This window comes from Etheostoma cragini, chromosome 22 (assembly GCF_013103735.1).
Source record: "Etheostoma cragini isolate CJK2018 chromosome 22, CSU_Ecrag_1.0, whole genome shotgun sequence".
Taxonomy (NCBI): Eukaryota; Metazoa; Chordata; class Actinopteri; order Perciformes; family Percidae; genus Etheostoma; species Etheostoma cragini.
This window is the reverse complement of record NC_048428.1, coordinates 832,415-844,775: the sequence shown is the minus strand read 5'-3', so window position 1 is coordinate 844,775 and position 12,361 is coordinate 832,415. Positions and strand designations below refer to the sequence as shown.

The window sequence follows — 12,361 nt, the reverse complement described above, 5'->3', positions numbered from 1 at the left end:
CATCAAAAAATTCATAAAAAGTCATAAGAGTCATAGTATAGTACATCGACAAAATCATAAAAATTCATTATATAGTACAATGAAAAAAGTCATAAAAAGTCATAGCATAGTACATCAAAAAAGTCATGGAAAGTCGTACTATAGTACATCAAAGAAAGTCATAGTATAGTACATCGGAAAAAGTCATAAAAAATTATAGTATAGTATGTCGATAAAAGTCATAAAAATTCATAGTATAGTACATCGAAAAAAGTCATGAAAAGTCATAGTATAGTACATCGAAAAAAAATCTTATGAAGTCATAGTATTGTACATCGAAAAAGGTCAAAAAAAGTCATAGTATCGTACATCAAAAAAAATCATAAAAAGTCATAGTATAGTACATAGAAAAAAGTCATAAAAAGTCATATACAGTACATTGAAAAAAGTCATAGTATAGTACATCGAAAAAAGTCATAAAAAATCATAGTATAGTACATCAAAAAAAATCATATAACTTCATAGTATAGTACATCTAAAAAGTCCATATAAAGTCATATTATAGTACATCGAAAAAAGTCATAAAAAGTCATAGTATAGCTATAGTACATCGAGAAAATTCATAAAACGTCATATTATAGTACATTGAAAAAAGTCATAAAAAGTCATAGAATTGTACATCGAAAATAGTCATAGTATAGTACATCAAACAAATCATGAAAAGTCATAAAATAGTAAATCGAAAAAAGTCATAAAATGTCATAGTATAGTACATCGACAAAAGTCTGAATCCAAGTTGGTACATTCATATTTTGTCTACTTTTAAAAGGGCTAAATACTTTTCTACGTGACATGTCTTTACTTAAACAGGCTCTGAAGACGACTAGGTGTATTTAATAAAACGTATTCTAGACATTAACAGGAAGAGCAACGCTGTGTTTCTGTTTTCCTTAACAGCAAACCACGTTCCTAACGCGATGGACAAGTTTCCTCAGACTAGACTCCAAAGACAAATCAGAGACGTAATGTACACGTCGTTATCTTTTGCATTTGAATGACAACTTAACAAAAAGGCATTCACGCGGACAGCTACGTATTCTCTTCTTGTTTTCAACAGCTGTCTTCACTACGACAACAACATCTTTATGAGAGTCATGGAGAGACTTATGTCAACGACCGGGATGCATCTGGGACAGCAAAGCCGGGGGGGACATCGTCACAGAGTGCAGAGGAAGAAGCCCGGGATGTACGGGAGGGTTTGATGCGCTACTTGAAAAGCTAAATAAAAACTTTTCTTTGTTATATTGTCTTGTTTTTTTAAAAGTAACAGTGTGCAATATTAGAAACAACATAAAGCCCCTAACAGCCCTTAATATTGAACAGTAGAAAGTGAGAATAGTGCAGAGAGTAGATAATCTCCGTCTGGCTAGATGTTTTTTTTAATGTCCCGTTTGTTCTGGACACAAACTCCGATCTCTTGTCTGCTAAAAACACAGTGATCGACCAATCAGTAGTCTGCAGGATTCCAGGTCACCTTTTGGGCTCGCCTCAGCTCACTTGGAACCTTGACTGAGATAGTACTAAAAAAAGTACCTGGTAGCAGGTCCCAGGGACTTTTTTTTGTAATGGAAAACCCCAAAAGGCGAGTAGAGTCGAGGCAATTTGAGTAGATACCACGCAGTGGAAAACCACCATTAGTTGACATACTACACAATTGCTTTTTCTAATCACTTTTTTGCCTTACCATAATATAACATTTTGACATACTACACTATGGCTTTTTTAATACTACACTATGGCTATACTATGGATTTTTCAATCTTTTATCTTTAATCTCTTTAGTCATTTATTCCACATACTATATACTATGACTGTTTTCAATAATTAGTTTTTTCGACTTACTACATTAAGGCTTGTTTTAGTCAGTTTTTGTTGACATACTACACTATGGCTATACTATGGATTTTTTTATCATTTTTTCAACATACTATCCTATAATCGTTTTATTCCACATACTTTACTATTTCTTTTTTTTCTCTTTTTTTGACATATATACTATACTGAACCTTTTTTACATAACACACTATAACTTTTTTAATACTTCACTAAGGCTTTTTCAATTTTGTTTTACATACTACGCTGTGACTTTTTTCTCATAATATACTATAGCTTTTTAAAGAAATGCTATACTGTTGCTTGTATAAAACAATGTAGTACGACGAGGATGGGATTCGAACCCACGCGTGCAGAGCACAATGGATTAGCAGTCCATCGCCTTAACCTCTCGGCCACCTCGTCTGCTGCACATATGGCACTTTGTATTATCTCTTTTTGCACATACTGTACTATGACTTTCTTCAACATACTACAGTATATTGTGGCTTTTTAAATCACTTTTTCAACAAACTACACTATAGCTAAACTGTGGTTTGTTTCCTGAATGTGTTTTTGAATGGTTAAAAGAAACATTGTATAATCCATGTGCAGCCATCTTGTTTCTTTGAGCTACACGTGTTTTTAAAGATGAATCACCACAATGTTCTGCAACATCTCATCCCGCAAACACTGACGCCTAGCCTGCTCTTTCTATTTCTGACATCGCAGTGAGCCCCGCGTCCCACGCAGTGAGCCCCGAGGCCGACAGAGGTCCAGACTCTTAATCAGTGTGACATAATACGACATAATGACCGCAGCCCACTGCTGACGCTGGGCAGGCATAAGCGCTTCTTATCTCATCTCCTGGTTTTCATATCATGGGCCAGCCCTGACCCTGTGATGAATACATGGGTTTGTGCTATTTGCTGTATGGAGTCTGTGCCCACAGTAGCTGAAATGATCCGCTGGCCTGGACTGTGTGGGAGTCTTAAATCCTTTAACGAGACAAGTGAGTGTGTGTGTCTGTGTGTGTGTGTGTGTGTAAATTAGATGAGAACGATTGCAGATCAATATACAGCCGTGTTACTCCGCAGTGACTCTTCAACCACTCGGCTCAGCGAGGAACAGAGCATAGTTAAGATAAGAGGATTTATTAATCCTCCACAGAAATATATCGGGAAAATGATGGCCCTGTTGGAGCAGGTAGAGCATGTGTGCAGGTAGTATACAAAATACTATATACATTTCTACATGTTCTCACATTATGGGCTGTAATCCACGTCAGAATCTTTGCGGTCATTCTCACCCTCTACATCATGCTCCCAACAGATTAAATGAAATGATCTGTTACTGTTATTTCTACATTTCCATGTGTGTTGGTGGATGTATTTTTGGACAGCGTCAGACAAGCTGTTTCCCCCTGTTTCCCCCTGCCTCCAGCTTTTGTGATGAACTAGGCTAACCATGGCCTGACTCCAGCTCAGACGTAAACCACATGAGACTGATATACGGCTACATCTTCTATCTTGCTGTTTCACAGGAAGCAGATAAATAAAATGTTGATTGTTTATGGGGTTATTCAATTACTAAAACATCCTCATAAAGACAAGCTGGGAAAAAAGAAGACTCACATACTGTATTGTTAACCTACTCACACAGTTCTAAAACACATATATCTACAAAAATCCTAGTTGAACCCTTACAACAATCCTTGAAAAGACTGCCACTCAGTCAGCAACAATGAAAGATGTGAAGGACTTAGCTAGCTGTGCAAGGCTCTTCAGATTATCCCACTGACTGAATTGTCTACACGGCGTTGTCTATGTCGTCTGAGGAGAGGGGCTTTTGATTAGAATTCGCTAAGAATTCTCCATGCATCGCACCGAAATTCTCACCATCGCAATCTGACAAGAGAAACAGATTTTCCTCATTAAAGGTGTTCCAGAAGGAATGCTTGTTATTCATCTCCACCTGTAACATTCAGCTAAACCCCCCGCAGACAATGCTTTCGCTGTAATTGACAGTGCAGACGATTTGGCCTATGGTAATGGGGATGCAAACTTCTAAACCTCAATTCCTGGCAGCCTTTCATTCAGCCACACTGGGGCAAGAACACAGCGCTGCTGAAAGAAACAAGACAACGAAAGGATGGAAATATAATTACACTCCTTACCTTGACGTGTGATTCCTGAAAGTCAAGTGCAGTTGAATGGGATGAACGTTTTTTAATCAACACTAAAAGACACACATCTTGTTCCTTTAATCTTGGCTAAACAGGAAGTTTTCAGTCAATATATTCAGACTTTCATTCAATATATTCATTATTTTGTCTGAATATATGACCAAGGCATTAATTGATGTCATGGGATAAACCGGGGACAGTTTGATAAAATCATCACTTGTCTAGAAACTTTTTAGGTGATGTTAACACAACTTAATGGGGGAAAGGGTTATCCGTTGCAACATTCAGAGAAACGTGAAACATCATGAAGCCCTCCCAGCTGGTTTGAGAGCAGGTAAGCCACAACCACCTAGCCTGGCAGCAGGCCCAACAGCCAACAGGAAGATTATGCCGTGAATTAAAATTATGTATGGGCCAAAACCTTGTACATTTGATGCCAGTCAAGTGATCTACTTGAGGGATTTGGACAGGCCAGCGGAGTAGAAAACAGCCAGTTGAGGAGGTTCGGGAATCTGGTAAGGATGTCTCCTGGGAGCCCCCCTAGGGAGGTGTTCCAGGCACGTCCAGCTGGGAGGAGGCCTCGGGGAAGACCCAGGACTAGGTGGAGGGATTACAAATCTCCAACCTGGCCTGGGAACGCCTCGGGATCCCCCAGTTGGAGCTGGTTGATGTGGCTCGGGAAAGGGAAGTGTGGGGTTCCCAGCTGGAGCTGCTGCCCCCGCGACCCAACACTGGAAAAGAGGATGAAGATGGATGGATGGATATTGGTGTGTGTGTGTGTGTGTGTGTGTATGTGTGTGTGTGTGTGTGTGTGTGTGTGTGTGTGTGTGTGTGTGTGTGCATGTGCATTTGTGCACTTCATGCCATTCCCATTCCCTGTCATAAGAATTCTCAACCATTGGTTAAATATCAGTGAACTCTTGGTGATGTGTTTTAGAAACAAGGGCATTTTTTTCTGCTGTTGCAAGATAAATCGCAAAGTAGACGCTCTCATTTCACACAATTGAGAAAAATAAACTTTCAAAGCTATGTTAGACGGGCAATACCAGCTGCCTGGCCAAAAATATTTCTCAAATCACTAATGTGTACTGCAAACTGAGATCGCACAGTATGTTGCCAGTAAAGATAAAAAGAACCACTTCACTGACCACGGACAAGTGGACCAGCATTCCTGTGTCTCCCTATGTGACCTTAACAGCTCGCTATACATTTGGGCATTGGGAGGTGAAATCCAAACACCTTGAGACCCTTTTTGTCCTGGAGAGTCCCACTGCTGAAGTTCTGAAGAGGGACTGCAGGCGTGGGGAATGGAAGAGAAAACAACATTGTGCGTTATCCAGGCAACGGGGCCAACATCGTGGCAGCTGTCTGGAACCTGAAGTGGCCGTGGCTTAGCTGCTTTTTCCACAATTTGAAATGTGTCAGTGAACGACGCATTGAACGGAGAAAAAACTGAAACTGGCCGGCCTTTCTGTGTGTGTAGCGCAGCCTTCACAGCTGGAACAGGCAGCAACAACTCCAAACAGCAGCTACATTTACCACATGAAAAAATATGTAAAACACGTAAGAATAAGTCAAATATCCCCTTTACTCATTGCCCATCCCGGGCACCTTGACAGTTTTTATTAGTGCTGGCTATCCCAAGGAAGACACTCACCTGCCGAGCGATGCTGTGGGGCTATCAAAAATACAAAGACAGTGAGGATTGTTAAACACAAAAGCCAATACCAACTACCAACCTGAACCTGAAAGAACATTGTCGCACCGCCAGTCGTAGAATATACAGATGTAATGTCAAGTGAGCGTCAACTCCCCTGCCTCTGCTGCCCCAATGTGCTGACGAAGAAAGAAAGTGATGGCAGACATCAAACAGGGAGTCTTGGCGCAGCTCGACTTTAAATATGACATTGACAACACATGTCAGTTAATGAGCACAGTCACCCTTCTTGGCCCACGGTCCAAGGTCAAGGCCTGGCACATAAACCTGCCAACCTGGACTGCATCAGATGTCAACTTGAGAATCCGATGGCTCATCTTGAAGATGAGATTTCTGAAAGGACAGCATTCCACCTGAAGTGTTGAAGCGGACGATGACGAGGAACCAATCAGCAAACTAAAAAGACATTGTTCTTCTTCTTGGCAGACAAGCTTGTGATCATCGGGCTGAAATGGCCGTTCACCTGCAAGAAGAGTTAAATGAGATACTGAGATACCCAGGTTCAAAAGCCAATCAACCGTACTTGCAAACATGGCACAGAAATATCTTAACATCTCCGCAACCAGTACGCCTTCCGAGCTACCTTTTAGTACAGAAAGTACTGGTGTCAACCCCCCCCCCCCCCCCCCCCGGGGTATACCCAAACCTGGAAAAGTCAATAAGCTCTCCGCGTTCTATTATTGTGCTGTCTTTCTGGATGTATAAATCAATATAGTTCAAATTATATTTTCTTTATATCTGTTTAGCTTCTTCTGACTTAAAATTTTTATTTAGATTGAAGATTTTGAATAATCATCTTGGCTCGGGAAATACACAGTAGGACCTAGGTTCTACTTTTTTATAACATCTTAGTTCTGATAGTAAATTTGTGAAAAATCGTCTTGATATCAGCACAGGAAATCATAAATCATCTTTCCTCCCTTTGACCGTCAATACCAGATTTTTGTCGCCAATCGGCACGAGCCTATTACACACCTCAGACTCCAAGTCTGAAGCACCCCCAGAGTCTAGTACAGTCATCCATCTGGGACTGGGTCAAGGTAGACTGTTGATTATAGACTTTACTCTGATGGAGAGCCCTGCCTCTCTGGAGTCCCGGCTCATTGACAAGCTTATCTAACTGAGAAATATGGTGAGACAGTTCACTGCTCTGACTGGAAGAGAAGAGGAAGAGGAAGAGAAGAGGAAGAAGAAGAGGAAGAGAGAACAGCCACAGAGACCACCTTCTGACCGTCTGGGCTTTCTGTCATTCATTTCCTACAGGGAGACATGATGTTGAAAATGATACTACTAGTCATTGTTCTCTTTACTGTCTTATTGGGAATCATGTTGTCTCGAAATGTTGGGTGGGATAAATTATCCACATTCTAAAATGTAAACCAATGGGAAAACAGTTACAGATTTATTTCTTTTTCTTATAATTTGGCCTGATTGGACGGACAGATTTATTGAAACAATTAAACCAACACAGATTCCTGAAAAAGGATGACATGTCAGTCTGCACTCCTCAGTGCTTCCAAACCTCCTTCTCTGTAAAGAAGAAGCACTCAGGATGCTAAAAACAGGATCCCTTCAAAGATCTGAACGCTGGTTTAGCGATCGGCCTTGCACCGGCTCACTTGAGGTCCCTGTAGAAAAGAGACAGAATTCTAAAGGGTTCCGCATTTCAAAGGCCTTCAATTCGACAGTGGTTAAGGTCTAAGAAACACATTTAATGAAAGGTTGTCTGAGTTTTCTAGCGACCCAAATCAGTTCCACTGCTCTTGGTTCCCCAGTAAGAAGTGCTGCATCCTGGACTTATTGGGGCTTAACAGGATCAGTGCTGGGTAGGGCTGGGTAAACCTTCGATGCCAGTACCGATACGAATACTGTGACTGTACCGGTTCCACAACAATACTTTTTTGTCCGTACCGATTTTTTTCCGGCTCCTACTACGTGAGCCGTCTCTGTGTAACATAGAGTCTTTCCTGTGTGTCTCTGCGATGTTACACAGCCAATCACAGACATTGTTAGATGTTGTCAGAAGGACCCCCCCTTGGATCATCACTGTGACTCTTGCCGGCGGTTTCTTGGCCAAGGGGTCTTGGCAAAAAGAGGATTAGGAAAAAAAGTTACGCACTTCTCTGTAGAGGTGTTAGAATGGGCGCATAGCGGATGGATACGTAGAGCAGGAGACTAAATTTTCCCTCGTAAGCATTATGAAAAACTGCAACTACCACTGATATGCATAATTTACACTTGTACACTGCACTACTTACTGGGGCAACATGTGCAAGATACTGACAGAGCTTCTACTATAACTGATAACTGCACACATAAATAGTTCTATCCTATGCCATGAGCATCATAATGTACTCTCCAAGTCATCAGCTTCATAATGACAGCATTTTCTCGGGGTAAATGATCCATTTCATCTTCTGTGCTGTTGCATATGCAACGAAGCGATTTCATCTGCAGCGATCCAGCCTCACACCCACGGATAAGTAGCAGGACCAGATTAAAGTCATCCATTTCACACTCTATATGTGAATGCATTCTTTCCCCTTCTGACTGCCTCTCTCTCCCACTCTGATCTCTTCACACATGATGATAATGATTTTCACACACACCTCTGGTTGAGAGGGGATCTCCAATCTAAAGTGTGGCTGTTAAGAATTAAGGATTATGTTAGAGTGGTGGCCACGCTGCAACTACGCCACTGGAAAACTGGCTGGGCTCGACTGCATTACAGTTATTTCCATCCTGCATGCCAGTCCTCTTCTGAAGACACCGCCAAGCCTCCATCAACCCCTACTGGAAGCATTCCCCACCATTTCTCTGCTTTAGGAGCTTTTTTGAGTTCAGGCCTACTGTCTCTGCCAGCAAGCAGCATTCAGTCACTGAATGAAGAGTCCCTTGATAAGAGTGTGCATGCAGAAGAGGATGATGACAAACAGGCAGCTCAGGGACACTCTGTAGCACTCCACGGATCAAGCACAGGCTTTGTTCCTCAGTTGAGAGATCTGCACCAGAGTGCCTCAGGAAAAAGGCTTTGTCACCACTTGACCACAATAAATCCCTGAACTCTTTCTCTTTATCTCAAGGTGTGTTTTCTTCCACTTGTTTTCTGTTCATTAAAAAACTTGAGTGGAAACAGCGTCATTTTGAAACCCCTGATCCCCAGCCGCCCCATCACCTAAATATCACCTACACATTTCTGCAAGAAAATATGAACAAATCACAATTCATTTCTGCCATGACCGGAGCACAGACCACCACATTATAATATCATTACAATCTCATTCCTCACATTGGCTGACAGTTTGATAATTGTCCTTTAAGGTCAGACATTTCATAATTCTTTTAATTAACCAACTAACTAACCAGCACATTCTCAAACATGCGCACATTCATTGTTCTCAATAAATGTGCGGGCATCGTCACAGCCGCCACAGCAGCGTGCTTGCCCCAGAATAGATCCCAAGTCACTGTGTTCACGTCTGAAACAACAGTCCTTCAGATGCAAGATTTCTGCCAAAACACATACGTGTATGTTGTTTACAGGGATGTACATGAAAATAGCTCCAATCTAGAAAACTACTTTTGCCCTGTTGCTGTAGCTTAGCTTGCTACATATATTTGGGGACGAAGGTTAGCTTCAGTGTAGCTTCATTTATTGTGGATTAGCTTACCTATCTACACTTTCCAAGTAACTTTAGCTTGCCATACACTGGCAAAAAGCAATATGACAACATGATTAATATTCCGTTTTGTCTACCGGAGCCGCTAGCGTCTGACGGTCTGAGCACTTCGCTGCCAAACCGACTAGCGCGTGTTCTTTACTAAGTTCATGTTTTTTTGGGGATGTCAAGATGATAGCCTTATAAATTATGGATTTTCTCAACAGTCTCGACACCTAGTGGTCAAATCTGGCAAACCAGTCCGATACAGTATGTCTCTTTCAAGAGGGCTTGGGAAAACAACTCGCTGTTTCATTTGAAGGACTTGTTGTCCAATGGCAAATGGTTGCCTAATATAACCTCCCAACAACGCCTCTAATGGGGTCATTTATCCCACTGAGTGCAACTGCCAAAAACTGCACTCTGTTGAAATGAAACTAAACCAACTGATAAGGAAGAGGACTAAGCTTGAAATGTGTTGCGCCTGCTCATCCGAGTATTTACTGGGGTCTTCATGCTGTTGAACGCCTGTATTTGTGCAACTATTAAGCATATTTCACTTGGCTACTGGGAAAACGGCTTTTCCCTCTTATTTGGAAACAGCTGCATAATTAGTTGGGATTTGTTGAATGATCTACATTGACACTTTATGGCACTTATTTGTTCAGATATCGTTTTTTTGTGCTCAAAAGGTTGAACAACTGCACTTGAAACACCTTGTAATGTTTATCATGAGTGTCATAGGACTAGAATTCCTTTAATTGTTTCTTAAAGGGATGGTTTGGGGTAATTTGACCCATGACCTGAAGTACTGATTTAACGTTTTTACTAAAAGCAACACAAGATAGTGTAAAAGTAATAGTTTAAATGGACAGCACTTGAAGTTGTTGTACTTGCATGATTGTTTGGGTAGTTTCCACTTGGTTGAATGCACTTAGAGCTAAATGAATGTGACGTGGCACAGATCCAATATCATACATGGACCATTGCTTTTAAAACATACACACGGAGAACAATGTTTGATCTCTTTTAATGTTTTTTATTCAAGGCTGTACATTTGATCATGTTCTACAGTGTAAAAGGTCACAATTTGAAATCAAGTTGAAATAGAAGAAACATTTGAAAAAGAAATATGAATACTATAAAAAGAAGAGCAACACCCATACAAAATGTTCCACTATAAGCAAAGAAATCACGTGACCGGGGGGGGGTCAGAAAGGTTTGTAACGTCAGAAGAAGCTGAACTGAGGGAAGCTGCGGCATCCACAGCGGGGTAAGGAACAGAATAATATCAACATAACAAACATGAATGTCACTATTCACAAACAAGAGTACAAAAAAATGTAAATATCATTTTGAACAGTAACATGAAATATACCTCATTTGAGTAAAATGATGTAAAGGAGCATAACAGCACTCTGAGGAATAAAATAGCCATTTATCGTGAACACTCACACAGTGCACAGTCATAAGAAAATAGACAGCAGTGAAATTGGAATATTACCAAAAGGATATATCAGTTCTCTTTTCCTTTAAATGTATACTAGGATAGAGGAGCGGCTCTTGCGATGCACATGTGAGCATAATTGTTTCGTTTTTTAGTCATGACTATTGGGCGTAATGGTTGTTTCGGAGCAGCTGCGACATGGCCGGCCGTTTCTTTAGCAATGAGAGGAGTTCCAGCTTGATTTAAAGGACTGCGCGATGCATGCTCCTGCCTGGACTCCTTAGTCAGAAGTGCTTCAATAATTCTTACAAAAATAGATATTTGAAGGGGCAACAGAATTAGATATTCAATGCGTTCCTCTCTCCTGATGGGAAAGAAAGACATGTTATTGCTACAAAGAAGAATGGCGAAATATAAACGAGGGACGGGACTTTGAATTTGATTCTAATAAACGTGTGTTCATTTATTATTAGCATTATGTTATGCATGAAACAGTTAATCTTGATGGAAAATCCATCAATTGATGGACCACATAAAGCCCCCCAACACCCACCCAGGTGATTAGAGTTATTCTGTCTGATTAGACCTCTGCTCAGGTTGAAGGGGGCCGGAGCGTAGATGGGACTTTATGAGGTCACACATCTTTCCTACAAATAAGAACGATAAAGCTGTCATTGTCCTGCCCTCTCAGGTGCAACACAGCTAACAAGAGAGTCAGGAAGAAGTTAATCAGTCAGTCTAGAGACACCCACACAGTCCTGGGAAGAGGTCCATCAGCCACATTAACTGAAAAAGGCCTTTAAAGCGGCATTGTTTAATTTCTGGCCACTAGAGGGCAAAAACACATCAAACCAATAGTCCAAGATTCTCTCTCCTTTTAGCTCTGGTTTGACCTCCACCAACTCGGGAGGGAACTATCTGCTCCACTGATTACCAACAGGTTGCTTTGTCTGTCTTTATGTATTACCATTACATTAGAAGAGATACATACTGGACATACTGCGTCCTTTTAAAGTTAAGATTACAAAACAATCTTTATTAGAGAGATAACATGAACTAAGGTGAGAGAGACTGGGAAAGACATGCAACCAGGGACAACCTTAACCCCAAGGTATATATAAGTCTATAATTATGACAATTCATTTAGGGGATTGCTCCGGAGCTGCCAGGGGTTCCGGCCTGATGTCTGTCCCAGTCCTCTGTCTCTGTGTTGGCGTTCTAACATCTGGTGGATTTCGGAGGACTATGGTTACCTGGTCCTCAGATCTCTGCAGGGTAAATCCAGACATCTAGCTCGACTATCTGTCCAATCTGAGGACTATGGTTACCTGGTCCTCAGGTCTCTGCAAGGTAAATCCAGACAGCTAGCTAGACTATCGGTCTAATCTGAGGACTATGGTTACCTGGTCCTCAGGTCTCTGCAAGGTAAATCCAGACAGCTAGCTAGACTATCGGTCCAATCTGAGGACTATGGTTACCTGGTCCTCAGATCTCTGCAGGGT

General features: G+C 41.3%; 1 non-coding gene across 1 annotated transcript; it reads right to left on the bottom strand.

Moving 5' to 3' along the window:
* Positions 1-2,195: 2,195 nt before the first annotated feature.
* On the bottom strand, positions 2,196-2,277 carry trnas-gcu. Its single transcript has one exon. It is a non-coding gene; the product is annotated as a tRNA-Ser (tRNA).
* Between the last annotated feature and the right edge of the window lie 10,084 nt (positions 2,278-12,361).